General features: G+C 42.5%; 1 protein-coding gene and 1 long non-coding RNA gene across 5 annotated transcripts in view; both read left to right on the top strand.

The window, feature by feature from the left end:
* The window catches only part of PTPRG (protein tyrosine phosphatase receptor type G), a 770267-nt gene that overhangs the window by 156065 nt on the left and 587307 nt on the right, over positions 1–26895 (top strand). The window contains exon 1 of one of the 4 annotated variants that reach the window (XM_055557459.1): positions 11060–11709. The exons of 2 other annotated variants lie outside the window; for them this stretch is intronic. The gene's annotated coding sequence lies outside the window, so the exon portion shown is untranslated. Of the gene's footprint in view, positions 1–11059; positions 11730–26895 lie in introns of those variants that run through there. One more of the 4 variants, XM_055557458.1, reaches the window with a different exon arrangement.
* Positions 716–19225, top strand: LOC129634948 (uncharacterized). The gene is made up of 2 exons (XR_008706022.1): positions 716–1084; positions 16695–19225. It is a non-coding gene; the product is annotated as an uncharacterized LOC129634948 (long non-coding RNA).

Raw genomic sequence — 26895 nt, 5'->3', positions numbered from 1 at the left:
AACTGCAAATAAGCTGAGAATGTTCAACAGTGAAGTTGCTTGTAGCACTGACTAGACTGAAAAGATGATTAAAGTAATTCAGCACAGGGCTAACAGCCTGTACCTAAATTGCCTTTTCTTTATATTTAGCTTAACTTTAAGGGAAATTTATAACTAAATTGGGCTCAATGAATTCCCTGGTTGCCTAATTTTATTACACATTATAACATATTTCTGTTTAATTTACCTCTTATAGGCATTGATACTTGGGTGAGAATATGACTATGTATTCGGGAGATAGTGAACTTGACTGGCTTTGGAGGTTGAACTCTAGGGCATCTGTTAAAAAAGGGGGGGGGGCAGTGAAACAATCCTCTGTTGTTCCAGAGTGTTCTCATCTGGGGTTTTCTCTGCTCAGTGTGGAAGGATAAAATACCCACATTTTCCCAAACACGCTTAGCTGTGTCACTTTCATTTTGCATAGCCTCGCTTTCCCCATTTGTTACATCTGTTCCTTGTATTTCCCTTTGCCTCTGTGAATGCTGCATGGTGTGCTTCTCTACTCCACAGGAAATACATGTAAAACATGCTAACAACTCCGGTAGAAACAGATGCTCGCCCCCATTGTATAGGCTACAGCTGTAAGCTTTGCCTCCATCCGGGTCAAAAGTCCTTGCCATATAGGGAACCCGGCAGGCAGCCACCCAGTGCCAACAGTGCAGGAGGGTAAGGCTCCTGGTCTTCTGGAAGCGTGTGCAGTGGAAGAGTTAGGTTGCTGTCCGCCCCATCCTGCCCCTGCCCGTCTCGTTTGCCCTTCAGTCTGTTTGCTGCGGGTTGCATGTTTCTCCCTGTGTGTGGATGGTGCCCTCCACCATCAGACCATATGGGCTTTTTCCTCTGGTGATTAATGACTCTGCATGCTGGGCAATCTGATCTCTGGGGACTTGTTTCCTCTTGGTCTTGTCAGAACATGCAGAATAGCAGCATGAGACTTCTCACATTTGCACCCACTGCTAACAAGGTATCTGGCAACTCCTCGGCAGCAGCACCTGATCGTACGGCAGGAGCTGCAGTTGAAGAGTCTGGTCTCATTTCAAAATCTCTGGTAGGTCTGAGTTGGAAGCGGCCCTGCTGACATTTTCTTATTTATGGTGTTTTTCTAGTTGCATATAATTATCACAATAGTATATCTATTCTGTTTTTGTTGGGTTTTGCTGTGAACCAAAAGATAGGGGTTTAAAAAAACCATAGCCCACATTCAGTGGCTAGTTCTTACTGCTGCAGTATATTAATGACCTGAAGTAAGTGCAGAAATATCTTTAAGAATTGTTATCTATCATCATAATGATGATAGAACTCATAGCAGCCTGTGTGTGCTGGGGCATCATGGTAAGATTTCACTCGTCCTTACCCTGGTCACAGTTTTACCACCACTTGATAAGAAAGGGAACTCTAAAATGTTATCTCCATTTTTGAGACTGGGAATTTGAGGCCCCAGAAGTTAAGATCTTGCTTTCAGTATCTAAGGTAGTAAGTAATAGCTAGATTTTTTTCCTTTGTCCTTTTCTTTAAACAATCAAAAGTTAGTTTTGCAATTCAATTAAAACATAGGTTGACATGCAAATCAATTTATATGTTTATAGGCAAATTAATACATTTATATGCAAATATACATTTATATGCAAATTGATTTATAACATGAATTAATACTGATCATAATATTAATATTTAGACAATATATTATAAATATGCACTGTGCTTAGTTGCTCAGTTGTGTCCCACTCTTTGCAACCCTGCCAGGCTCCTCTGTTCATGAGGATTCTCCAGGAAGAATACTGGAGTGGGTTGCCATGCCCTCCAGTGGATCTTCCCAGCCCTGGGATCAAATACAGGTCTTCCGCATTGCAAATGGATTCTTTATCATCTGAGCCAAGTATATAATATATAAAATAAGTAAAACTATTAAAGTATTTCATGTATGCGTGCAGCACATTTGAAGTGTGTGGCTGGAGATATTCATATAGGTGTGTTACTGTTTTCACCTGAGTGATCGCCTTCCAGATGAGACCATTTTCAGCTCCCCAGCCGCAGCAGTCACTCCTTTTCACCCCCAACAAAATAACTGCTGTTACTCACCAGAGAAAAGATTTGACTGTTGTAGAACTGCAGACAAATGGAATCACACAGTATGTCCTCTTTGGTGTCTGACTTCTTTTGCTCAGTATAGTGCCTGTGAGTCAGTCATGTTGTGTGGGATACTTTGTTCTTTTGTTGTTGTCATTGCTCAGTCATGTCTGACTCTTTGTGACCCCTTGGACCGAAGCACGCCAGGCTTCCCTGTCCTTCACCTTCTCCTGAAGTTTGCTCAAACTCATGTCCATTGAGTTGGTGATGCCGTCCAGCCATCTCATCTTCTGTCAGCTCATCTCCTTCTGCCCTCAGTCTTGCTCTTGAGTTTTCATTTAATACGTGCATACATCACAGTTGACCTTTCCTGCTGGTAGATCTTTGGGTTCTTCCCAGTTTTTAGGAATCCACTGCAAAGAACATTCTTGTAAACACCCATCGGTGCACATTCATAGGCAATTCCCTTGGGTTCCTACCTTTGGGAATCATATGGTGGGTGCAGAGCTTGGATTTGAACCTTGGTCCTTTATCCTCAGAGCCATGGCAATGTACCACTGCCCTTTGCTGCTGCCCATAGATTAAAAATCTCCTGAGGTGATGGAGTTCTGGTTGTTCTGGTGAAAGCTTGGCAAACTGGTCCTTGGAGATGTGAGAAGACAGAAATCTGTTTCCTCCTCTCCCGTCTGCTGTTGCCACAATCTCACAACTTTGCACCAGACATAGGAATTTCTCCCCGCCAAGCAATTTATCCTGTTCTCTGCAGACACTAACTGGCTGTCCTATGATTTTATTCAGTCTGCTTGGAGATGGTATCAGATGCCACAGGATCAACGCTTAGTCCCACAAGCCAGGTCCTCCTTGCTCTACCACACACACACACACACACAGACACACACATATCAGATGACAGGTGGGCCCCCAGGTTACCCAGAACTTCTGTCCAACTTGGCTACAAGATGGAGCTACTCACAACCCCTTCCTCTGATTTAATCATTTCCTATTTGATGCTTTCGAATTGTGGTCTTGAATAAGACTCTTGAGAGTCCCTTGTCCAACAAGGATATCAAACCAGTCAATCTTAAAGGAAATCAACCCTGAATATTCACTGGAAGGACTGATGCTGAAACTCCAATACTTGGGCCACCTGATGGGAAGAACCAACTCATTGGAAAAGACCCTGATGCTGGGAAAGGTTGAAGGCAAGAGGAAAAATGGAAGACAGAGGTTGAGATGGTTTGGAGGGCATCACTGACTCAATGGACATGATGAGTTGGAGCAAACTCCGGGAGATAGTGAAGGACAGGGAAGCCTGGCGTGGTGCAGTCTGTGGGGTCGAAAAGAGTTGGCGCGACTTAGTGACTGAACAACAAGAATGGCTCACAGAACTTGGGAAAAGATTTACTTACTAGATTTCTAGTTTATTACAAAGGATGTATTAAAGCTTATAAATGAAGAGTCAGGTCAAGAGATATGTAGGGTTTGGAAAGGTCCCAAGAATATGAGCTTCTGTCCCTATTGAGTTTGGAAGCTTGTCACCTTCCTGGTACTTGGTTCCATCCTGGTTCACCAATCTGAAAGCTGTCTACCTCCTTCTCTGGGGATTTTATTGAGGCTTACTAAAAGTCACCTCATTAACATAAGCTCAGGTGTGGTTGAAAGGGGCTGGTTATGAATAGCAAAACACTCCTTTCATCTTTATAGCTTTTATCACTTAGGAAATTCCAAGGGTTTTAGAGCTTAGTGTCGGGAACTGGGACAAAGACCAAACCTCTATTTGTTATTATAGGTCGTAACATCACAGATGTTTCTTAGCAACTTGTGTTTGCCCCACTTTTACCAGACCATTAAACTGTTTATCATTTTCAGTTTGTTTCAACCTGATGCTTTTTTGTAAAATAAATAAGGAACACAAGAGGATGGCATCTTATCAGTATTGCTTGTTTAAAAGGGTTTGAAGTTTCAGTTATAATAATGTCCAGTTCCACAAGATTAGAACTATGTAACTGTGTTTAACTAGACTGATGCTTTTTCTATTGTGACTTTATTTTATTTAATAGTAAGCCTTGGTACTAAATGTTGAGGGATTCATATTCAGAAAGGAGAAATGATGTTTCTAAGATATTCCCTGATGCTGGAAAGATTGAGGGCCAGAGGAGAAGGGGTTGACAGAGGAAGAGATGGCTGGGTGCATCACTGACTCAATGGTCAGGAGTTGGAGCAAACTCCGGGAGATGGTGAAGAACAGGGAAGCCTGGAGCGCTGCAGTCCACGGGGTCACAAGGAATTGGATGTGACTGAGCAACGGAACAAGAGCAACAAGACATTCCAGGGACTGGGGGACTTGACATCATCTATCGTATGCTCCCTTTTTGCCAGTTGGTTGTGTGGCCTTGTGAAAGCCACTTCTACTTCCTTTTTAAAATAACATGTATGGAATTCTTCTCCTTAAAGTATTTTTATGTATTTATTGTTGGCAGTGCTGGGTCGTTGTTCCTGCGCCAGCTTTTCTCTAGTTATGGAGGTGACAGTGAATACTCTTGGTTGCAACACATGGGCCTCTCTTTGCAGTAGCTTCTCTTATTGTGGAGCACGGGCTTAGTTGCTCTGAGGCACGTGGAATCTCTCCGATCAGGGTTCGAACCCGCGTCTCCTGCTTTGGCAGGTTAATTCTTTACCACTGAGCCACCAGGGAAGCCCCAGATGTATAGAATTCTTCACCTTGCCTTGGTGGTTCAGATCCCTTTGGTACTCTGAAGGGCGACTCGCTCCTTTGAAAACCAAATTCGAATTTCTGTTAAATTTCATATGAGCTTGTTCATGCATATTTGCTCAGGATTTCTTGATTATAAAGGATATTTCCAATTCTAATATTAGGTGGAAGTTCACCTCTCTGCATTTGAAGGAGAAATCTTTTTTTGTATCAGATTTTTTTGTCTGGGAGATGCCAGTATTTACTGTCATTACCAAAATGAAGATGATATTCCATAGTCACCCAGTAACCAACGTGAACTGGATGCAATCGTTGGTCCAATGTTAAGAACATCTATGAGGACTACTGCTCCGAGGCAGCCTTGTGCTGGGGTTGTGGAAAAGTAAATAAGCCGTACTCCAACCCTGTCTCTCTGAGGATTCCTGTCGCAGTGAGAGGACCTGACTTGGTGAATGACTGCTGGGAGGTCAGGCAGTGCCATGGTCAAGACCACAGGTTCTGGAGGTAGACACAGGTAGACCATGAAAGGTTGTTGTTGAATCACGCGAATACACCGGGATTCTTGGCCCCCGGAGGAGAAGAATTCAATCCGGGGCCAGAGACAAGGCTTGATCGCTCAGAGCTTTTGTGTAATAAAGTTTTATTAAAGTATAAAGGAGATAGAGAAAGCTTCTGACATAGGCATCAGAAGGGGGCAGAAAGAGTACCCCCCTGCTAGTCTTCAGCTGGATGTTATATAGTCACTAGCAGTCTGTTAATGAAAGAAAGGAATGTCTTAAAAATCAGAATGGCACCAGGCCCCTCACCCATAAGATGCATTTTGGGATAATCTTGGCACCAAATGGTTTATCCTGGGCCATAAAATGATTAACTTGAATCTTGAAGAAGGGCAGACCACTATACAAATAGTTTCATTTACATAGATTAGGGGAACAATATCTGAGTATAACATACTGGTTTGTCAAGTAGGTTCTGGGCCAAGAGGCGGAACTGACTTGGAGACAGAGTTTGGGGTAAAGGCATAGTACATTAGCATAGCTTAAGACAAACATTTCCATAAGAAAAAGGCATTGGTTATCTCTAGGCTCAAGAATAGCTAACTTCAGGCGATACCAGGTGTCATTATGGCAACACAGTATTTTAAGAGAAACCTCCCTTTAAATTTGTATAGAGAAGGAAAAAAAATATTGCTAGTTTGTTTCCTCCTGCTGCTTAAGAGAGAGAAAAATGTCTGACACTTGCAGGCTATTTCCTCCATTTGGAGACCCCTGGCCTTCCTGCCTGTTACCCACTCATTTTCATCGACTCCAGTCCCCAGGTCCTGGTCTACAAAGACTGTGAAAAGTTTGTCCTTCTTCCTCCTTGAGAATTCCAGACCCCTCTCTCCTTGGGGACCCCTAGATTTCCTATCAACCTGCCTAGGAAATGACTCTCTCAACCAGACTGGCATCTGTGATCTACACGGGCCAGTCATTTAACCCTCTCTGTGCCTCAGTTTGTTAATCTGTTAAAGAGCATAATAACTCTACCCACCCATAGGGATGGTTGAGGCTTTACACGAGTCCATGCCGGGGACCCACCCTTAGTAGCGTGACTCTCTGGACCATGTCGTCGTTTTGGAACCACTGTCCTGCACATTTTAGGATGATTAGCAGCATCCTTGGCTTTTCCTCACTAGGTTCCTTCATGTATAGCAATCAGAAATGTCTTTAGTTGTTGTCAGCTTTCCTGTGGGGTGAGTGCCTCTCCTCAATCCTTTGTAGTCTTCCCTTACAGGCTTCTTCCCAGATGGCTTAGCAGAAAGGAATCCACCTGTAATACGGGAGATGCAGGTTCGATCCCTGGGTCAGGAATATCCCCTGGAGAAGGAAATGGCAACCCACTCCAATATTCTTGCTGGGAGATCCTATGGACAGAGGAGACTGGAAGGCTACAGACCTTGGGGTCACAAAGGGTTGGATGTGACTTAGTGATTAAACAACAACAGCACAGAGTCTTCTGTTAAATTCAGTTTTCTAAATACTTTGGAGAAATTATTAGTGACACTTCCTTTAAAGGAAAAACTCCTTTGAATAAGTCATAATTCCTTCCCTGATGCCCTCTTGATGGGAAGCAAAAACAAAATGCTAACAAAGCCCAAAGTCTGTTTGTACCCTGCTGACTGAATTATTGATGCGCTCTCTGAGATGAACCACATTCACTCAGGTGGGATTAGTACCTACCTGCCTCTTGGAGAACAGTAGGTATCGCCTGGCGCCTGCCCCTGGCTGCTGTGTGTAATGTGATGGTTTCTGCGACCTGCCCATTTGCAGCCCAGCCTCCTCGGCATCCTGCAGACAGGGTTTGTTCTTGTCCTGGCTCAGAGCAGACCTCCTAAATCATGACAGAGCCAGGCTACTTTGCTGAGAGCGCTAACCTGATGCGGGGTGTGGGCTGTGACAGGCAGCCAGTGAGCTTAGCCGACACACACAGCGAGGACTTGGGGTGGCTGAGACACAAGCAGTGTTAACCACCACACGCCCCAGAGGCATCAAAGTGTCTGGGGCACCTGGGGCTTGGAGTTGGTGAGGATGCCTGTGAGTGGGTGTGAAGAATAGGTGGAAATAACACTGCTGAGAAAGTGCTTGGAAACTCAGGAGTGAAATAGCAGGTTCTGATGGGTTTTGGTTGTTGAGGGGAAGGGAGTCAAATGTTGGAAGATGCATGAGTAGATTCAGATTCTTTCTTTAATCGCCCTTTCTTTGTTCAAGGATATTATTTGGTTTCTGGGTTTGGACCAGTTTAAGGTAAAATTGGAGGACTGATGTGAAGTAACTAGTCTTTAAGATTGTTCAATCAGAATGTTTAAAGGAAAAAAAAAAGTTACTATGTATTGTCATCAGCCTTGCACAAAGGAAACAAATGTTTTGTCACCAAACAAGTATGAGGGACATGACCATAGAATAAAGAGGAGTTGTTTATGTTGAACAAACACAGGATTATGGAACGTTGCCAGTGGTCCTGATTGTTTCTCCCTCCGCCTTGGCCAGGCAAGGGTGCCACCATCAGTTCAGTTCAGTTCAGTCGCCCAGTCGTGTCCGACTCTTCCTGACCCCATGAATCGACTGCTCCATTTCTTTGACTGCCCGAAGGGGGGACCGATTTATTAACAAACCGTAGTGTTTTTTATTTGCCAGTCTTCGTGACGACTGCTGGTCGAGCAGAGGCTGTGTGGTGCCCGGTGTGTTTCAGCCAGCCTGGGTCAGGGCATTCGTCTCTCATTTCCCCTGCTCTCCTCTCTCTGCCCTTGTCTTTTGCCTTTTCTGGAGCTGCCCTGGCAAATTGAAGCAATACACAAGCATCCCTCAGCATCCCAAGATGTTGCAAGTCTCTCTCTGCCTTTCGTTTCCCATTGTTCGTATGTACCCTCTGGGACAGGTGTGTTGCCAAGGAGCGAGTCCCCTGGTGTCCTCCCCACCCAGGTCTGGAGAGGGATGGCTGATTTGAAAGCCTAATGCAGTCAGGATTCAGTTCTTTTAGCCTGTTCACATTCTGAAATGCTTTGGGCACTGAGGCTTAATGGAGAACATTTACAGTTGAGGGCACCTATGATTAAAAAAAATCCATTTAAAAAAATACCTGGGAGAATGCCCAGGATGCAGCTGCGTGCTGACCCCGTGAACAAACGTCCGGTAGGAACTACCTCTGTGATCCTAACCAAGGCCCTGACCTTTTTTTTTTTTTTTTTTTATTGTAATTAATAATATGTAGTGATGTGGAATCTCTAAAGTTAGAAGCAATGGAAGACCCTAATTTCTTGCTTTGGATAATGAGCATAGAAACAACCTAAACTCACTTTCTTTCCTTGATTTTTTTTTTTTTTGTTGTTGTTGTTATTTGCATTGGCATGTGGGATCTTAGTTTTCAAACCAGGGATTGAACCCTAGCTCCCTGCATTGGGGGGATAGAATCTTAACCACTGGACCCCAGGGAAGTCCCTCTTCTTTTATTTTTATCTTTCTGTTTTTACCAGAGTATTAAAGTTTTGATTTTTTTTTAAGTTAAAAAAGCAATCTCTGAATATTTCCCAGTTTAAAGAATACTAACAACAGACAAATACACTTGCCCAGCCCCTCCTAATTCAGACACTTCTGAAAAATAAATATGAGTTTTGTGCATACAGTGTGGTTTTACATTTGGAAAATACCTAATTTTCATATTACATAAATCATATATGTGTATTGTTAGACAATCTGTGTGTTTCCTCCACTTAATATATCTTGGAAATTGCAGAGGTCATTCTGTAAATAGTGTCCACATCTTTCTTAACTGCCGCATTTTATTCTACAGTATAGATATTCCATGATTTATAGAGCTGTTCAGAGTGGTATGCTACAAATAATGGAGCAGTAAAAGATTGACTTAGTACATGCATCTTTGTGCACCTGTGTATTTTTATCTGTGATTAAACATACAGAAGATGAGCTGTTATTAGAGGGTATTTTTAATGTATATTATACCTCCTCCAAAATGCTCTGTCTCCTTATGTTATTTCCATCAGTGATGACTGAGAAGACCATGCTCCTTTCTCCATATTCTAGCCAAATGGTGATCAAAGTTTGTTATAAAATATTGAGTCACTGGGGTGTTGTGACTTGAATATTATTGATCTGTAAGAATGCGGTGAGTGTTGTGGTCAGGTCATCACTTGAGCAGTGACGCCCCCCCGCCACCTCCAGGAGTGGCTGTAGATCTCCAGTGACACTTTCAAACCCCAACAGGTAGCTTGTTAATTCACCAAAACCTTGCTTTGTTGGATCTTTCCTAATGAGCTGGCTCTTAATTAAATGGAGCAGTATGTTAAGTTTAAATCACAATGGAAACCAGTCTGAGTTTCTTAAAATGTTTTGGAAACATACTGTTTTTAATGTGGTTACTTCTAAATTGTGTATGAGGGCCTTGCCCTAAGAATAAAAACCATACTTTGTGATAATTTTAGAAAGTGTCACAAAGTCTGGCCAGTTTGGATTCTAAGTCTGTCAGAGGAAATAAACACCTGTGGTGAGACCATAGAAAAACAAAGTAGAAGGTAGGTTATTTCCTCAATAAGCCAGTGGATGGCTGGGCTATTCTTGTTTCCATTTAGGGTTTTACTCTTGCCTGCAGCCTGATGGAGTCAGAGCTATCGTGTTTCCCACTTTGCCGGTGAGTCCACCGAGGCAGACAGGAAGCAGCCTGCATGCTGGGGATACAGCCAGCATGTAAGGGGTAAGGGGTAAGCCAGACAAATGCATGTGATGAAAGTCTGCCTAATACCAATTCCTGACCAGGGATCAACAAATGTGACCCACCACCTGCTTTTGTACAGCCCACCAACTAGGAATGGGCTTTATTTTTTTAAATGGTTGCATTTTAAGGGATTAAATAAATGCCTACATTGTCTTAATTTTGCCTCTTGCCCCATAGAGCCTAAGATGTTTAATATTTAGCCCTTTACATGAAAATTTTGCAATTTCTTCTCTTGACTATTAGTCCTTAACTACCTAAGACTGAAAAGAAATACCTTCACTCAAGTGGGGAAGTTGGCTAGGCTAGTGGTTCTCAAATATTAGCATGGGTCAGAAGCACGTGGTGGGTATGGGGTAAGTTCTAACAGATTTCTGGGCCTATCCCTGAGGTCTGCAGTGGGACCACAGAAGTGGGAGTCTAATCCTTTCCCAGGGTTGGACTCTGCTGGGCCTGGACCACACTAGGAGCACTAAGCAAGGGGGATGGAGTGGAATTAGGGATATTGGCCATGGAACTGTGAGAGGGTCTCAGCCCGGTTATTTGCAGTTGCAGCCCCTCCAAATTAGGGCCCTAGGCTTGTAGACTGACAAAATGTGCATTCAGCAAAGGCTTCTGTGTTGATGAGGAAGAAATTTAACCTGTATTGGCAACAGCTGTCTGAAAGTGGAGATAGAGCTTCAGAACTTCAACTTTTTCATTCATTTAATCATAAATATTGTTGAAGATATATTTAAACATCTTTGTTATCTAAGGGATCATTGGTATTAATTAACTGATAATTTGCTATTTGCTAAGCTCTGTACAGAACTTGTATAATAATCCTATGAAGTTAGATGATGGTGTTGTCACTTTAAAAGGAAGGAAGGACTTCCTTGGTGATCTACTGGTTAGGACTCTGTGTTTTCACTACTGAAGACATTGGTTCTATCATTGGTCAGGAAACTATGATGTCGCAAACCATGGGGTGTGGCCAAATATAAGATGTAAGAAGGAACTTCCTGTCACAGTTGGGTGGCAAGTGGCCACAAATAATTTAGACTCTTGTTTACGATACAGCTCCCTCCCCTGCATTCACCCTCCACCGTGGCTACCACATGAGAATCCTGTCTATCTCTTTCAGCTTAGAAAAATGTTGTTCTGGGGGGAAAAAGGGCCCATTTGGCAAAATGTTGTTAGTATTATCCTTTTCTTAGAAAAAGCTTCTGTGACTACCGTAGCTGTCATAATTATTTTCAAAACTTTGAATTACAGAAAACTCTTTACTAAGAAAAAATACACCATACACTCACAGTTTGCAGATGTGAATATGTTGTCACTGTTTGTGTGGTCAGGCCACTCATGATGGCTGTTCTCTTGCTCTCTGTCCATCCGTGGCCCACCCAGTGTCTGCTTCACCTCTGTCTTACACACCTGGTTGACCTTCCTGGGTACCTGCCACAGACCCCAGCTGGTGATTGTTCTTATCAAAGGGTGGTGAGCTGCACGCTTCCTTACTGGTTTCCCTGGTAACTAATGAGCCCACCTGAAGTCAGTGTCAGTTCCCTTCTAACTGGTAATCCAGCCTCTGCCTCCATCCCTCTGGGAGAGAAGACTGCCGCCATGTTCCTGCCGCTGTCTTGCACGAGGTGAGGAGTCGCTTAGACATGTAAGCTCCCACATTCATTTAACTCCTTATGTTGCTGTTGCTGACTCCAGGCTCTCTTCTTTGATCTTGAAGCTGGGCTAGCTGGGGCGGGACTTGAGGCCTGCGGGCTGCAGCCCAACACAGTTGTTTAAAAGATTTTTCTTTTTTAAGGTGTTAATACTAGAGAATTGTTACATCCTTAAACATCTTTTCTCTTTCCTTTCCTACCCAAAATGATGCCTGGTTTTGTGTATGCCTATTTACAGATAACTAGCCCCTCAGTCATGTCTGCCTCTTTGCAACCCCGTGGACTGTAGCCCAGGCCAGAATACTGGAGCCTTTCTGTTCTCCAGGGGAACTTCCCAACTCAGGGGTTGAACCCATGTCTTTTTCATTGTAGGCAGATTATGTACTGTCTGAGCCACTAGGGAAGCCCATGCATACTTAGATATGTAGCAAAACTAAAAGAAATGCAAGGGAAGTCATATGCTTCAGCATACGACTTTAGAGTTGGTTGTGTGTTGACAATTTATTGAGTAAATACTCTGAGAAATTAGATGAGTCATGTTTTCTGATGTTCTGGGGATTTGAGGCCAGTGTATTTATAATCTTATACCAACTTCAGGAATTCCTGTCTGGAACCACAGATCCCCCGTTTGATGATAATATTTTATTGTTTTGATTTTCTGGTGTCTTGCAAATTCCTAGAATGCATTTCTTTGGTTTTCAGATCTTTAAGTTCTTATCAGAATTTTGATAGATCCTTTGAAGCAACAAATATTTTTGACTCTATGTGGGTACCGGGCGTTTTGCCAGGCTGGGGAGGATACTGGAGAGAGTGAGAGAGATGACTAACCCTCTCCCATCGAGCCTATATTCAGGTGTTTACAATTCTCTTCTGTGTTCCTCCAATTTATTGTAGTGTGAGTTTTCTAGAAATTAGTAATGAAAGTGTATGAATCGCTCTTTCCCACCCCATGGACTGTAGCCCCTCCAGACTCCTCTGTCCGTAGAATTCCTGTAGCCCAGGAATACTGGAGTGCGTAGCTGTTCAGCAGTACTTACAATCATTTCTGTGTGTGGCAGGCAGTGTCCCAGTTTTTGGTTCGTAGAAGGTGGTCACCTTATCTATTATGTGGTAATGAGGCATCTACGTTCTTATTAAATGCCTTGCAAAAGTTATGTGCCCATTTCCCTTTGTTATTAGACATTGTGCTAATTGCACGGGTGATTTAAATGTTAAAAAGGCATTAAAGCATTTGTTGTAATAATTAACAAAGGATTGGTAGGTTACAAATGAATGATAATGCCATATTTTTAAAATACAGCATTATATATCTCTGGAAAGTGGGATATGTTATGAAACATTAATATTCAAATGAGAGATTTGAACTGAATGCTCTCTAAAATCCTTTCCAGTAAGTTCTTTCTGGTGTTTGAAAGTAAGAGCTCCACATGAATGGTGTCACACTTCTGAAAACCTCAAGGAGAGGCCACAGCCTGCCTTTTGAACCTTGGATAGTGGTCTAGAGATTGCTAATTCTCTTCTTTCTCAGAAATAGAAACTCTGTTTTTCTCAGTGAACACAGAGCTACATGGAATAAAGACCAGACTTCTGCTATGGTAGTTACATGTGATTTTAATTTTACTTTATTTGAATATAAGTGGAAATAACATGCAGTTTCCAGAAAGTTTCCTTAAAGGGAAGGAGGCAAGTCCTTAATATCTTCTTCTTTGCTGTTGGCTGGCATGTGGACATGCTGGCTGGATATTGAGCAGTTTCTTAGGACCTTGAGGTTGGTATTTCAGGCAGAGTCAGGAGATGGAAGCAGTACAGGCGATGCTGTATACACAGTTCTGCAGTGTTCTTGCAGAAGGGCCTCTGGCTGAGAAGTTGAAGGGACTGAAGTTCAACCCAGGCTCTGCTTCTCAAGAAGTATACATGGGGAAAGGTTGGGCCTTCTCCTTTACACAAAAAGATCATGTGCTTAAAAATCGATGTACCTACAGGACTACTTTCACCTGGAGGGGTACCTACCTTTTTTCTAATTTATTCAGAGGTACCACAGGAGCCCTCTTACTATGGAGCACCGCCTCCTCTCCAGACCGCCCTGCATGCCATTAATGGTAGACAGGTAACCCTGTAACTTGTTTAGCCTCGCTTGGAACGTTGCACGGGCAGAGGAGCCCGATACAGTCCATGGGTTCGCAAAGAATCGGATACGACTGAGCAGCTGAGCAGCAGCAGCTTGTTCAGCCACTGTTGTTTTGACATTTTCATTACTGGTGAAAGTGAAAGTAGCTCAGTTGTGTCTGACTCTTTGCGACCCCATGGTCTATACAGTCCATGGAATTCTCCAGGCCAGAATACTGGAGTGGGGAGCTGTTCCCTTCTCCAGTGGATCTTCCCAACCCAGAAATTGAACCGGAGTCTCCTGCACTGCAGGCGGATTCCTTACCAGCTGAGCTACCAAGGAAGCCCATTAGTGGTAGTTGGACCTCAGTCTGGTCAATAGATCACTGTCTTTTCCATTGCAAGGATTTCTTTGATTTTTTGGGGGGTCTCTGTTTTGCTGATTTGTGAACAAAAGACACCACCTCTGGGCAATGTATGTTGATTGAAAAAAAAAATTTTTTTTTAAATGGGGATATAATTACTTTACAATGTTGTGTTGGTTTCTGCTGTGCAACCATGTGTATCAGCTAAATGTATACGTGCCTCCTCTTCCTCTTGAACCTCCCTCCCATACCTCTAGGTCATCACAGAGCACCAAGCTTAACTCCCTGTGCTCCATCCACAATTCTACAAATTCCATTCCTTTTTATGGCTGAGTACTATTTATTCCATTGTATTTACATACCACATCTTTATCTATTCATTTGGCAGTGGGCATTTAGGTTGCTGATTGAAGTGCTTTGCAAGGTTATCAGGAGTGCACAGGATAGAGAGGCAGCTGAAATAATCAACACTGGCTGTGGGCTGGGCGCAAAGAAGTTAGGGGAGGTTAGGAACTGAGTGCTGAAGGTTGGCGCCCTCAGGGCTGGGAGTCTGGTCAGAGGCGCAGCTCCTGTTGTCTGGGACAGTGAAGTACAGCCTGGCCTTTTCTCCTTCAGGAGCTCGTTCTTGATTCAGAGCTGCCATGAGAGCAGGGTGTCCACGTGTCAAGGTGTGCATCCCGTGTCCTGGCTCTTTCCCTCTAGCTCCTGTACTGGGCACATGCTCATCTGGGTCAACTGTATACCTACAGGGAAGGGCATGCACTTTCCCCAAAAAGAAAAGTTGCTGCTGAGCTGGGGGATGGATGAGTATCAAAAAGAAATAAAAGGCTAAAAGAAGAGAAAAAAGTAAAAGAAGATAATGACATAGTGACCACACCACCATGTGATCTGTAAAGCAATGGAATGTACACTAATTTCCCACCAAAGGTCTACTTTTTGGTATTTAATTTCCCACCCTCAGGAAGTGAGTGCTCAGTCTGTTTCTGTTGGCTCGCAGCTCCGTAGGCTGATCCTGTGTGATTGCCTGCTGTGCACAGGGTGCTGTGTCAGATACGAGGGGGATGTGATGACGTAAGAGATGGAGAGGGTCCTCCCTGCGGTGATGTCGCCCCGGGCTCCCTCATATGCATCTATGTAATGGCATCACATGGGTGGAGGGAAGCTGTTACATGTAGGATGGGTAGACAACAGGGTCCTTGCATATTCAAAATCCTGTGATAAACCATAATGGAAAAGAATATTTAAAAAGAATGCATGCATGTATGATGGAGTTACTTTGCTGTACATAAGAGATTAACACAGCATTGTGACTCTCCCATACTACAATAAAATTAAAAAGCAGAATCACATGGAAATTGAGGAAATGGCTTTGCCTCTTTGCTCCACTGCCACCTGCCACTCCCCTTCCCTTTAGAACTCTTTGGGGAGTGGTTTGTTTGCTCTTTTCCCAGAAAAGGGGCTTCAGTCTCAACTCTTAAGACTCTAATGTCATCCTGAGCCCTGCGGAGGTATGTTTCTGGCCTCTGAAGTGCTATTTCGTGGTAATTTTATGGTTTTTCTTTATGAATAATTTACCCGGAGAGTCCTAATATCTTTGGAAGCCTGTGAATTTTGGTGTTTATCAAGGAAATGTCTCAACCTGAAGAGAGAAATCAATTTCTTATTACAAAGCAAAGCAAAACATATGAGGTCATCTACCCTATGGGAAAGCAGAATATTTTGTAAGCTTTATTGATTATTAAGTCAGGACCTCAAATTATTGTCCCTTCTTATAAAGACATTGTATATTCGTTAATCTCATTTCTGTCCTCACTGTTTACTCTCTATTTAGGATTATGAAGCATTTTATATTCACAGCATTTTAGGGCTGAAAGACCAGCTTATGCTTAAACCATTTTGTAAAAATATTTGCCTAATCTTTTTATAAAAGTTCCCAAGAATGTTGACTCCATAACCTATTTTGGTGACTTCTTTGTCTCAAGCTCTTCTAGCCTTTGTTGCAAGAGATAAATGATACTCCTGTCCAATTTTTATAAATGTTTCTTGGAATCATGTGTTGTAAGAAGTTTTTCGGCCTTCCCTGGTGGCTCAGAGGTTAAAGTGTCTGCCTCCAATGCGGGAGACCCGGGTTCGATCCCTGGGTTGGGAAGATCCCCTGGAGAAGGAAATGGTAAACCACTCCAGTATTCTTGGCTGGAGAATCCCATGGACGGAGAAGCCTGGTAGGCTACAGTCCACCGGGTCGCAGAGAGTTGGACACGACTGAGCGACTTCACCTTCACCTTCTTCAAGAAGTTTTTATGCCTCTTAAACAGTCCAGTGTAGCTGTTTTTCTCTTCCTCCTATTCATCTCTGAACACCCAAAGGAAAGTCAAACAGTAGTGGTAATAACAGTCATGGTTACAACTTACTAAGTGCCTCCTAAGCAATGCATAACCCTGACCATGGCCCAGTGAGATTTAGTCTGTTGTTATTTCCATTTTATAGATGAGAAACTAGGACCCCAGTTTCCTGGACCAAAGGCAAGAAGACCCAGAACTTGAAAGATCTCTGCCTCAAAACTAGTTCTGCTGCTGCTGCTAAGTCTCTTCAGTCATGTCCGACTCTGTGCGACCCCATAGACGGCAGCTCACCAGGCTCCCCCGTCCCTGGGATTCTCCAGGCAAGAACACTGGAGTGGGTTGCCATTTCCTTCTCCAGTGCATGAAAAGGAAAAGTGAAAGTGAAGTCGCTCAGTCATATCCAACTCTTCGCGACCCCATGGACTGCAGCCTACCAGGCTCCTCCATGGGATTTTCCAGGAAAGAGTACTGGAGTGGGGTGCGGTAGATCAAAATCACTCCTGTTTCTCATGAACAGTAAATTGTTACGTACTTTACTTTTACGCTTGAAGGAGAAACATGGCTGTTATTGTAAGAAGTGGTTTGTAATTTTTTATAGGTATTAGAATATATTAAGCTCTTGTTTGAATCAAAACACAATTCCTAAAAAAGTAAGACTCAGAGAACTGTAACAGATTTAGAAACTTCTTCATTTTCTTATTGTTTGTGTGTTACATTCAGGGAAGAATTTGTTAATGACGTTACTTATTTTATTAAAAGATTATTTTCGTATTCTTAACTGTGCTTCACTTTAGCCCTCTGCAATGGCGGGGGTAGAAATGAATGGCAAAATGTCATGTAGGTTCTTACTGTGTGCTGGGGAAGGCAGGATTCCACATGTCATATCCACTTTAATGCATTTTCAGTTTTAGTGAGTTAAAATGGTGTGATGTCTTGATACCATCCTTTAGCTTTAAAATCCTGGGCTTTTTTATATTTTTTATGAAGATTGAAAAGGAAAGCAGGGAAGATGGAAATTTTGCCAGTATCTCTGTTGCTCTGAAAGAAATCAGAGAAATTTGATGTGTCCTGAATAGCAGCTTGGGGATGAGATTCGTGCTTAGTAACTTTTCTTTGGCAACTAGAAACCAGGTCCTTTGGAAGACAGAGGGTGATGACGTGGCTCAGAGATTTCTAGGACAGCTTGATGAGCTTGCTGGGTGAGCTGGATTTTCTTTTTTCTTTTCTTTGTTTTCAAAGGCTGCATGGCCCAGCATGTAGGATCTTAGTTCCCCTACTGGGGATTGATCGTGCACCCCCTGCAGTGAAAGTGACCAGTCGTAACCACCAGACCCCCCGGGGAAGTCCTGAGAGCTGGAGTTGCAGCAAGGTTTTGATGTCCTTTTGGCCCGATGCTCTGTCCCTCTCATCCTGGTCCATTTGTAATAGAAACATGGAATTCAATACTATTGACTGGGAGCAGTTGTTGAATTGTGATGTGTGCAGTTAATTTGAAGCCTGGGTCTTAAGTTGAATGGGGATAAATAATCAACACTGAATGCTTACCTGTTACAGCTTTATTGGTTTTATAAATTGTCTCTAGCGATCCCTCCTAAATGGTACAGATAGCAGCCATCAACCTGGCTTTACTGAAAATTCTAGAAATCCCTAAGCCTCATTTTAGGCAAAGATCTCTGTTTTAACTCTTGTAAAAGCTTTCACAAACAGCATGGATTCCATATATGTACTGTTATGTTGCTTTGCCTGCTGTTCAACCATAAAATCTTACCATGGAGAGAGACAAAGGGCAATTGAGTATGACTCATACACACTTTGGGAAAATAATTTCTTCGTTCACTGGTGTTGTATATGACACTAGTGTTGTATAGGAAAGTGTAATCCAGGCAAGACTCTTGAATAAAAGGAAAAGAGTCCCAGAGTTCTCAAGCATTCATCAAGGGGCCTTGACCTTGGAGTTGTGGGGGTGACTGAGGTATGGCGGCCTTTTCCTACGAAAGCTGCTGGGAGTGGTGTCCTCAAGAGCTCATGTCCTTTGTGCTTTGTGGTTGCTATAGGTTTAGGTCTCCGTGATCCAGCTGTGGTGCAACCTGAGGTCAGCGCTTTGGTGGCAGGCTTGGTGTAGTGGTCAAGAGAGGGAACCAGAAAGGGGTGGAATAAATCTCTACAGTGGTCCGTCTTTCTCCATTTTGTTCCCTTACCCTTTTTATCTTCTTCTCATGCCATTTTCTCTTCAGAGTAGTTGTGTGTTCATCAAGTCTTGTTTCTGAAACTGAGTCGGTGTGTGAGGCTTGGGGAAGGTGGAGCTAACAATTGAGTTTCTCTGATCATCACTTTTTTAGGAAAAAAACTTAATTTATTTATGATCATGCCGGATCTTAGTTGAGGCACACAGGATCTTTGATCTCACACAACTAAAGATCCTGTGTATCTAGTTCCCTAACCAGAGATCGAACCAGACCTCCTGCACTGGGAGCATGGAGTCTTAGCCAGTGGACCTGCCAGGGAAGACTCTTTCTGATCATCACTTTGATGGATCTTTATTGAATGACAGAAAAGTGTTATGGGGCAGGGGGAACAGCAAGTTCTTTCCTTTTTTGCTTCTCTTCTCTCTTGTATTCCTTCAAAAACTCCAAGATGTCTGTTGCTTCCTCATTATTGCAGTGCGTCTCCAGTGGGGGTGATTTTGTTACTCATTTGGTGATGTCTGGAGACATTCTGGATTGTTTTATCTTGGGGGGAGGGGCTTGCTAAATCTAATGCTTCAAGGCTATCAATGCTGCTTAACATCCCACAACGCCCAGGACAGTCCCCAGTGAAATATTAGCCTACCTCAAATGTCATAAGTGCCCAAATCGAGAAACCCTGCTCTACTGAAGTGTCTCTCTGGCCAACGTATGGGCCTGAGAGACCATGTGTCTTGCCTGGCACCTGTTTCACTTGCTGGTTTATGTGTCTGAGGTATATCAAAATACATCAAGCTGGTTTCCTAACCCAGTTTATCATGTTTGTTTTAATTTGGATTGCCAATCTTTTTCCTACACAAAGCCAAACTAATCATTGCCCCCCAAAGAATCACAATTTCTAAATGAGTGGAATCAGGATTAGAGGTCTTACTCCTTGAGAGTCCATGCGAATTATGAATCATCTAGACAAAGATGCTTCAAAAATCCACAGTGAACTTCTCCAGCATGTTACGGGTCGGTGAATAAGAGGAGAGAGTTTGCATTTCCAATGGTAGTCCAGCTGGAAGCTGTCATCACTCGGGTTCATCACTTGTGTGCCAAGCCATGGACTTTGTTATATTTCTGGTCTCCCTTGCACCACACCATTTGTTGTGTTGGCCTTCCCTTGGCTCTTAACTTCCTCCAGGAAGCCTTCTTTTCTTCCTCAAATTTAGAGTCATGGCTCCTCCCATGCACCTACCTTTTTGGTAACATGACTCTTGACTCTTTGGATCATGATGGCCTGTTGTTGACTTTGAGGGCCAGCCTCTGCTATCTAATTCCCTCCTGCCAGACACATAGTAGGGCCTCTGTAAATACTTGTGGAATGACTGAACGGAGGAAAACTGCAAGCTAGCAGTTTGCTTGGTTACAAAAAGAAGTGTAGTAGAAAAAAAATAAAAACTCCGAACCAGAAAACACGTGCTTTGGTGTTGGTTCTCTGATTCTCTCTTAGCAGACAAGTGGATAAATAAGTGGGTTGAAGGAAAGGATTCTAAACGGGAGGCTTTGTGTTTCTCGTGAGCACTCTCTTGTGTACGGTGCTGTCACAGTGAAAGTTGATCTGCATTATTAAAAAGCAAAAGGGTGTCTGTGTATCTGGAATCACAGCAAGCAGAGTATTGTTGAAACATCAACTCAGATCTTGTCGCTCCTCTGAACGACACCCCTCTTCCAAGCGACAGTTCTTACCATGAGCATCAAGGTCTATGCTGTCCGGTCCCCAGCCCTTCTTTGACTCCCCGCCGTCCGCCCTTACTTCTCCACCTCACTCTGCTTCAGCCACACTGGCCTCACTCACTGATCATCACGTGCCCCAAGCACCCTCCTACCTCAGTGTTTTGTCATTGCTTTTCCTTTAGCCTGGAATGATCTTTGCCACTGAGATCTGCATGGCTTCTTCTGGACTACCTGTGGGTCTTTGTTTCGGTGTCCCATGTTGGGATTGAAGGCAAAAGGAGAAGGCGGCAGAGGATGACATGGTTGGATAGCATCACTGATTCAAGGGACATGAACTTGGGTGAACTCTGGGAGATGGTAAAGGACAGGGAGGTCTGGCGTGCTGCAGTCCATGGCATCAGTCACAGAGTCAGACACGACTCAGCCGCTAAACAACAGCAACCTGTGTTTGGAAGGCCTTCTCTGGCCACTCCATCTCAAATTACAGCCACTCCCCAGTTGTCTTATTTCCTCTCTCCGATGTGCTTTTATCCTCCTGAGCTTCTTTTGGCATTCTATCTATTTAACCTATTTCTATCTCTTCCTCTGTCCCCTCACCTCCAACCTCCTTAGAGTACAAGTGCCATGATTCCATTCATTTTTATTGAATGGCAGCAGGCAAATGTAAAAGTTTACGTATTACAGTGAACTCAACACATGATCACAATCTGAATATACCCATATAACCAGCCACCAGTGACTTGGTGATAAAGAACCTGCCTGCCAATACGGGAGACACGGGTTTGATTCCTTGGTTGAGAAGCTCCCCTGGAGAAGGAAATGGCAGCCCACTCCAGTATTCTTGTCTGGGAAATCCCATGGATAGAGGAGCCTGGCGGGCTACAGTCTACAGGGTTCTGAAAGAGTTGGACACGACTTAGCCACTAAGCAAGAGCAGCAGCACAGAAAGCCCCATTCCTTCCTCTTTCTAGTCCCTTCTTTCCATTTTAAGGGTTACTACCATCCTGAATTGCTGCTAGGGACTTTTCACTGTTGTATCCATAGCACATGGTGGGCACAAAGTCAACACTAGTTGAGTTTATTAAAAACACTGGGAGAGACACCTGTACGTCTAGATTTCTAATGCTGGTCTCTAATTGTAGATTAATCTCAGTCATTGGAAAATGCAATTAGAGGCTTTTGAAGAGTCTATTTGCCAGACACTGGCTGCTATAACTTAGCCTATTAGATGTGTCACTTGTTTCTGCTGTGTTGGCCTTGATTATTTAAGTATTTTACCTGGGATCTCTGTAAGTTCACTCTTCCTGCTCGTAGTTTTAATTTACTGTCTATTCTGTTTGCTACGCACTTAATCAGACATCTCTCTGGTGATTGTCTTACAGGATTATTTAACTTCTTCTGGCCTTTCAACTACATTGTAAATTCAGCCAAGCGTGATAAATTTGTACCAAAACTTGCCCTCTGGTCTGGATTCTTTGCTAGCTGAAATGATCGCACATTTCTGTTTCTGGTTACTGGCCACTGTCCGGGGCTCGGGGAGCGTGGGTCTCTCTTCCGGTTGGATGCCTGCGTTAGGATTGCAGGTACTGTAGGTAGTGTCTTCAGACTTGATTATCCTGGTAACCATTTCAGATGTGGTAGTGAGCTTAAGCATGCAGTGGCTTCTGAGAATTTTGGATAGCGCTTCCTGTAAGTGTATATGTGCCTACAAACTCAAGAATCAGTACATCATTAATGAGTGAAGTTATTGGGCCTTTATCCTGGCAAATAGCAGAGAAGTGTCTGGAGTTCCTCATACAAAGCAACATATCAGCTGGCTGTGGGGCTTGACTGTCCACAGGATGGAATATCACGCAGTCATTGAAGATCAGAAAGAAAAGCAATATATTTTAGGACCAATTTTGTGTTCTCTTTTTCTAAAACCATGTCCTGTGTACTTGATTCTCTTAATACTCACAGCACACACACTTCTGTCCCCAGCCCATAGGGCTGTCCTGTAAGTAAGACCCAAGTATCACTTAGAATGCTCTCGGCTAAAAGTCAGGAGAGACTCAACCCTAAGCAGTGAGAAAATATGGAAATATGTTACCGTTCATACTAGATATCCAGAGGTGGTAGATTTCCAGGTAATCAGTGGCCAGCCACTGTTCATTGTGAATGCTAATGGTTTCCATCTTTCTGCTCTGCCATCTGTTTTTTCCCCAGAGATGTTCTTTTCGAGATGGCAAAATGGAGCTATACAAAGTCTGCCATCCAAACCCGCAGATAGTGATAGAACTGTTAGGACCACGTTACCCAGAGTTGAGATTTAAGGCAGCCTCTTTGAAGCTCACAGCTGAGTGATGGAGGATGGATTCAGGCCAGTGAACATGGGTTCTGACCTGGAGGAGGAAGACGGGTGAGGAAGGTGGAGGACACATGAGCCTTCATCCCACTTGCTGGGATGAGCATTGGGCATTTGGAGCTTTTTTTTTTGAGTGAACTCACAAAGTGAAGAGTGAACAACTTCAGAGTGAACCTGTTAGTGTGATCGTGTGATTGGGGAATTAATAATAGTAAATTCTTTAATATCTATTTTGGTTAAAATGTAAAACTTAGGTGTCTTAAAAAAGGATTTAGTTTGCTCTCTGGCACACAGATACTTAGTATGTTAAGTGTGTAAAGGTGCTAGCCTGCAGATAGTAGCATTGTTTTAATTTAAATGATTTGGGGGATAGAAATGGGAATTTAAAGATTTGGGGAGAGGGTTCATGGGGTTGGGCAAATTTGGATAAGAGTTGGTTTTGTAACAAGTCCCTGTATTAAAACTATTCAGTATTCAATCTAGGCCAGATATTTAGATCTTTGCTTGTTTTCCTTTCTTCTTTCTTTTCAAGAAGTGTCTCTGTGGTAGAAATTTATATAATGCATCCTTTCATTGTTACATTGTTCAAAGGCCTGTTAATCTGTCACCCTCTTATTTTATTTCCAGTATTTTGTCAGATGATCAACAGAAAATTCAAAGTAATGGTGGCTTCTCTACTTTTTTCCTATTACAGCATCATTGATTTTCATGGTTGGATTATCTGTGAGAATGTATTTCCATGAAGTTGCTAAATGTCTGTTCTCTTCCCCGTCCTGACTCCTTGCTATTACTGTTGTAAATAGAATATGTTTACATTTTGGGGAGAACAAGAAAAATGAAAACTCTCATGGTCTCATTGGTCCCCAACATACATTTTGCCTGATATGATTTCCTTACTTCCATGTGGAGTTACCAAAATGGGTTGGTTAAAAAGCAAAAAGAGTGGCCATCGTTAGATGATCTGTTAAAAGTGTTCACACGCTAAACACAAAAGCATTCAGTTTTCAAATCAATGCAGGTTTACAGAACAGTGTAAAAACAGTACAGAGAGGTTATGTGTATTCCTCACCAGGTTTCGTCCATTGGTTCAATCTTACATGATTATAGTTACAATATCAAAAAGAGGAATTTGACCTTGGTACAAGTGTGTATATAGTTCTCTGTATTTTATCAGTGCAGACTGCTGTAAATACTACTGGAATAAGATACAGAATGATTTCATCATCACAAAGATCTTCATTCTATCCCTTTATAATCACACAGTTGTCCTCCCCCACCATCCCCAGTCCACTAATCTGTTTTATGTCTGGAAGGCAGCTATGCTGACCACTATACACCAATGTCTCTGTTTGTACTTTGGCATGGTTTTGTCATTTTGAGAATGTTACACGTCTGGAATCGTATAGAAGGGACCTTTTGAAATTGGCTTTTGTCACTCAGCATAATGTCCCTGATCACCATCCAGGTTGTTGTGTGCATTGATTTTTGAGCAGTATTCCTTCATGCAGATATACCCACATTTGTATAGACATTCACCTTTTACAGAAGTGTTTTTTTTTTTTTTTTTTGCCTAATTCCTGGTGTCTTCTGCACAAAGTTAATTATTAATAGTTGTGTACAGATGTTTGTGGACATTAGTTTTCACTTTTCTGGCCTAAACACACAAGTACAAATGGTAAATATATTTATTTATATTTTAACAAAACTGGGAAACTGTTTTCCAACAATACCTGGACCATCCCATATTCCCACCTGCTGTGTGTGAGAGATCTGTGGTTCCTGCATCCCCACCAGCTCTCAGAGTTGTCACTGTTTTTCATTTTAGCTTTTCCAGCAGGTATGGAGTGATATCTCATCATGGCTGTAATTTGCATTTCCCTTATGGCTAATGGCATTGAATATCCTTTCATGCGCTCATTTGCTATCCTCTGATGAAATATCTCTGTGTCCCTTGCTCACTTTTTAATTGGATTTTTTTTTTCCTATTGGGTCTTGAGCATCTGTATACATATTCCAGATACTAGTCCCTTGTTGTATGTGGTTTGCAAATATTTTTTCTCTGTTACCTGTCCCCTCATCCTTTCCACAAGCCCCTTAGTAGAGCAGATGCTCTTAATTAATATTGAGGAAGTTTAACTTACTCATCTTTGAATCCTACTTTTGGTATCATATCTAAGAACTCTTCACTAAGCTCCAGGTCCAGAAGATCATCTCTTATTCTACCCCCTAAAAAGTTTTATTTTTTTATATCTAATGTTAAAATTTATGATCTGTTTTGAGTTAATATTTGTACAAAGTATGAGATTTAGGTCCCTGTGATGCTTCTTTTTGTTCTACTTTCTTCTCCCTTTTCTTCCTTCCCTTCCTCCTCCTCCTTCTCCCTTCTCTTCCTCCTTCTCAGTTCTTCCACCTCCTATTTTCCTTTATCATATGCACATCTAGTTTATTTAATGTTATTTTTTGAAAAAGACTATGCCTCCTATATTAAATTACTTTTGCTCCTTTGTCAAAAATCATTGACTGCACGGTGCCGGTCTCTCTATGGGTTCTGTTCTCTTTTCTGTTCCATTGATCTATGCGTCTCTCTGGCTACTAATACCACAGTATTGATTACTATGGCTGTATAACCAGTCTTAAACTTGAGTGGACAGATTTCTCACACTGTTCTCCCCTCTGATGATTATATTCTCTTTTGAAGACTTGATTCTCTGTCCTCCACCTTTTGTTGCTGTTGCCTGGATTAATCACTGATCAGCGCACATGACTTCAGTGTGTTGGTCCCCCCCCCACCCCCCCACCCCCAACCTCCCGGGAAGTCCTGACTTTAACGTGGCATATTTTATCCTGAGGGTTACTTCCAGTGGATTAGTGATGTCTGCTTACAGTCTGGGATATTTTGTTTTCTTTCTGGAATCCAGTTGTGCCGTGAAATGCGAGCACTGCCTGCCTTGCATTTAGGATGGGCCCATGGAAGAGGCAACGCTGGGTGTTTGCCTTCTTGGTATCAAATAAGGCACTGTTGAATCTTAGCTGGAGAAGAGCCAAAAGTTTATGACTGTGGCTGAGGTGGGTGGTGGAGGGCAGGCCTTGCCCACACATTTAATCTAACCTAAATATTTCCAGTGAATCATCATCCTCTATGACCTTGTAACATAAATCTGAGAGGAGCTGTAGTTCTTATCTTCAAACTGCAGCCAAGTTTCATTACTGTGGCTTATGTGTAGTGGCTTTGTCTTCTGGGCATCTGGTTATCCTTCTGTCTGCTGTTTAAAATCCCTTTCAAGTGAAAGGATCTCTTGATTTATGACTTGATTTTTTTTTATCCCCACCCCCACCATGGGTAGAGATGTACATGGATTAATGGTTAAAAACCATTCATTGTTAGACTGTAGCAAGAAAAGTTGGATGAATAATTTTAAGGGAATGTGCCACCTGATCTCACTTGTATTAAGGGTTTTTGTATTGAAACTATACAACCATTAAATAGAAAGTACCATCATATTGCTAAACATGATTGTAAGTAGACAGTTTTCTACTTGGGATGAATAAGGTGTTTGTAAGACCATTTTATAATCTATTAAAGGCTAGTGGTTGAATTCTGTTGTCTTTAAATTAGGATTGTTCATATTTTTTTGCATGGCTAGAAATCTTCTCTATTAGACTGTCTTATTTTCCCTGAGATCCTGATGTATTAAGGTGTTCCACATACTAAGATTGAGGTGTAGAATTTAATTTTAATTTTCTGTGGCATGTTTCTATTTACAGTAGTTTGGAAATAGAAGAGAGGAAAGAGGTGCTTGGAGTCCTAGCTACTCAGAAAAGTGGTTTAAGGCATTGCAGTATCGAATTATGATGTTAATTTAAAAAGTTAAAACCATGACTCTTACTCAAGCAGAATTAACACGTATAAAATTCAAATAATTAATGAGATAGTAATATGGCCAAGCTGGTTGGAAGGGCATTTGGAAGCAGTTTTTGTAGCTCACAGTGAAAATGTGATTGCTAGCTTTGATTCAATAGTAGTCAGTCTCCTACAGAGTTATAAAACCATAACCTGTTTGTCTTTCTTGAAACTGGTTCCCAATCTACAGGTTAATCTG

This window comes from Bubalus kerabau, chromosome 20, assembly GCF_029407905.1.
Source record: "Bubalus kerabau isolate K-KA32 ecotype Philippines breed swamp buffalo chromosome 20, PCC_UOA_SB_1v2, whole genome shotgun sequence".
In the NCBI taxonomy this organism is placed as follows: Eukaryota; Metazoa; Chordata; class Mammalia; order Artiodactyla; family Bovidae; genus Bubalus; species Bubalus kerabau.
This window is presented reverse-complemented; position numbering and strand designations above follow the sequence as displayed.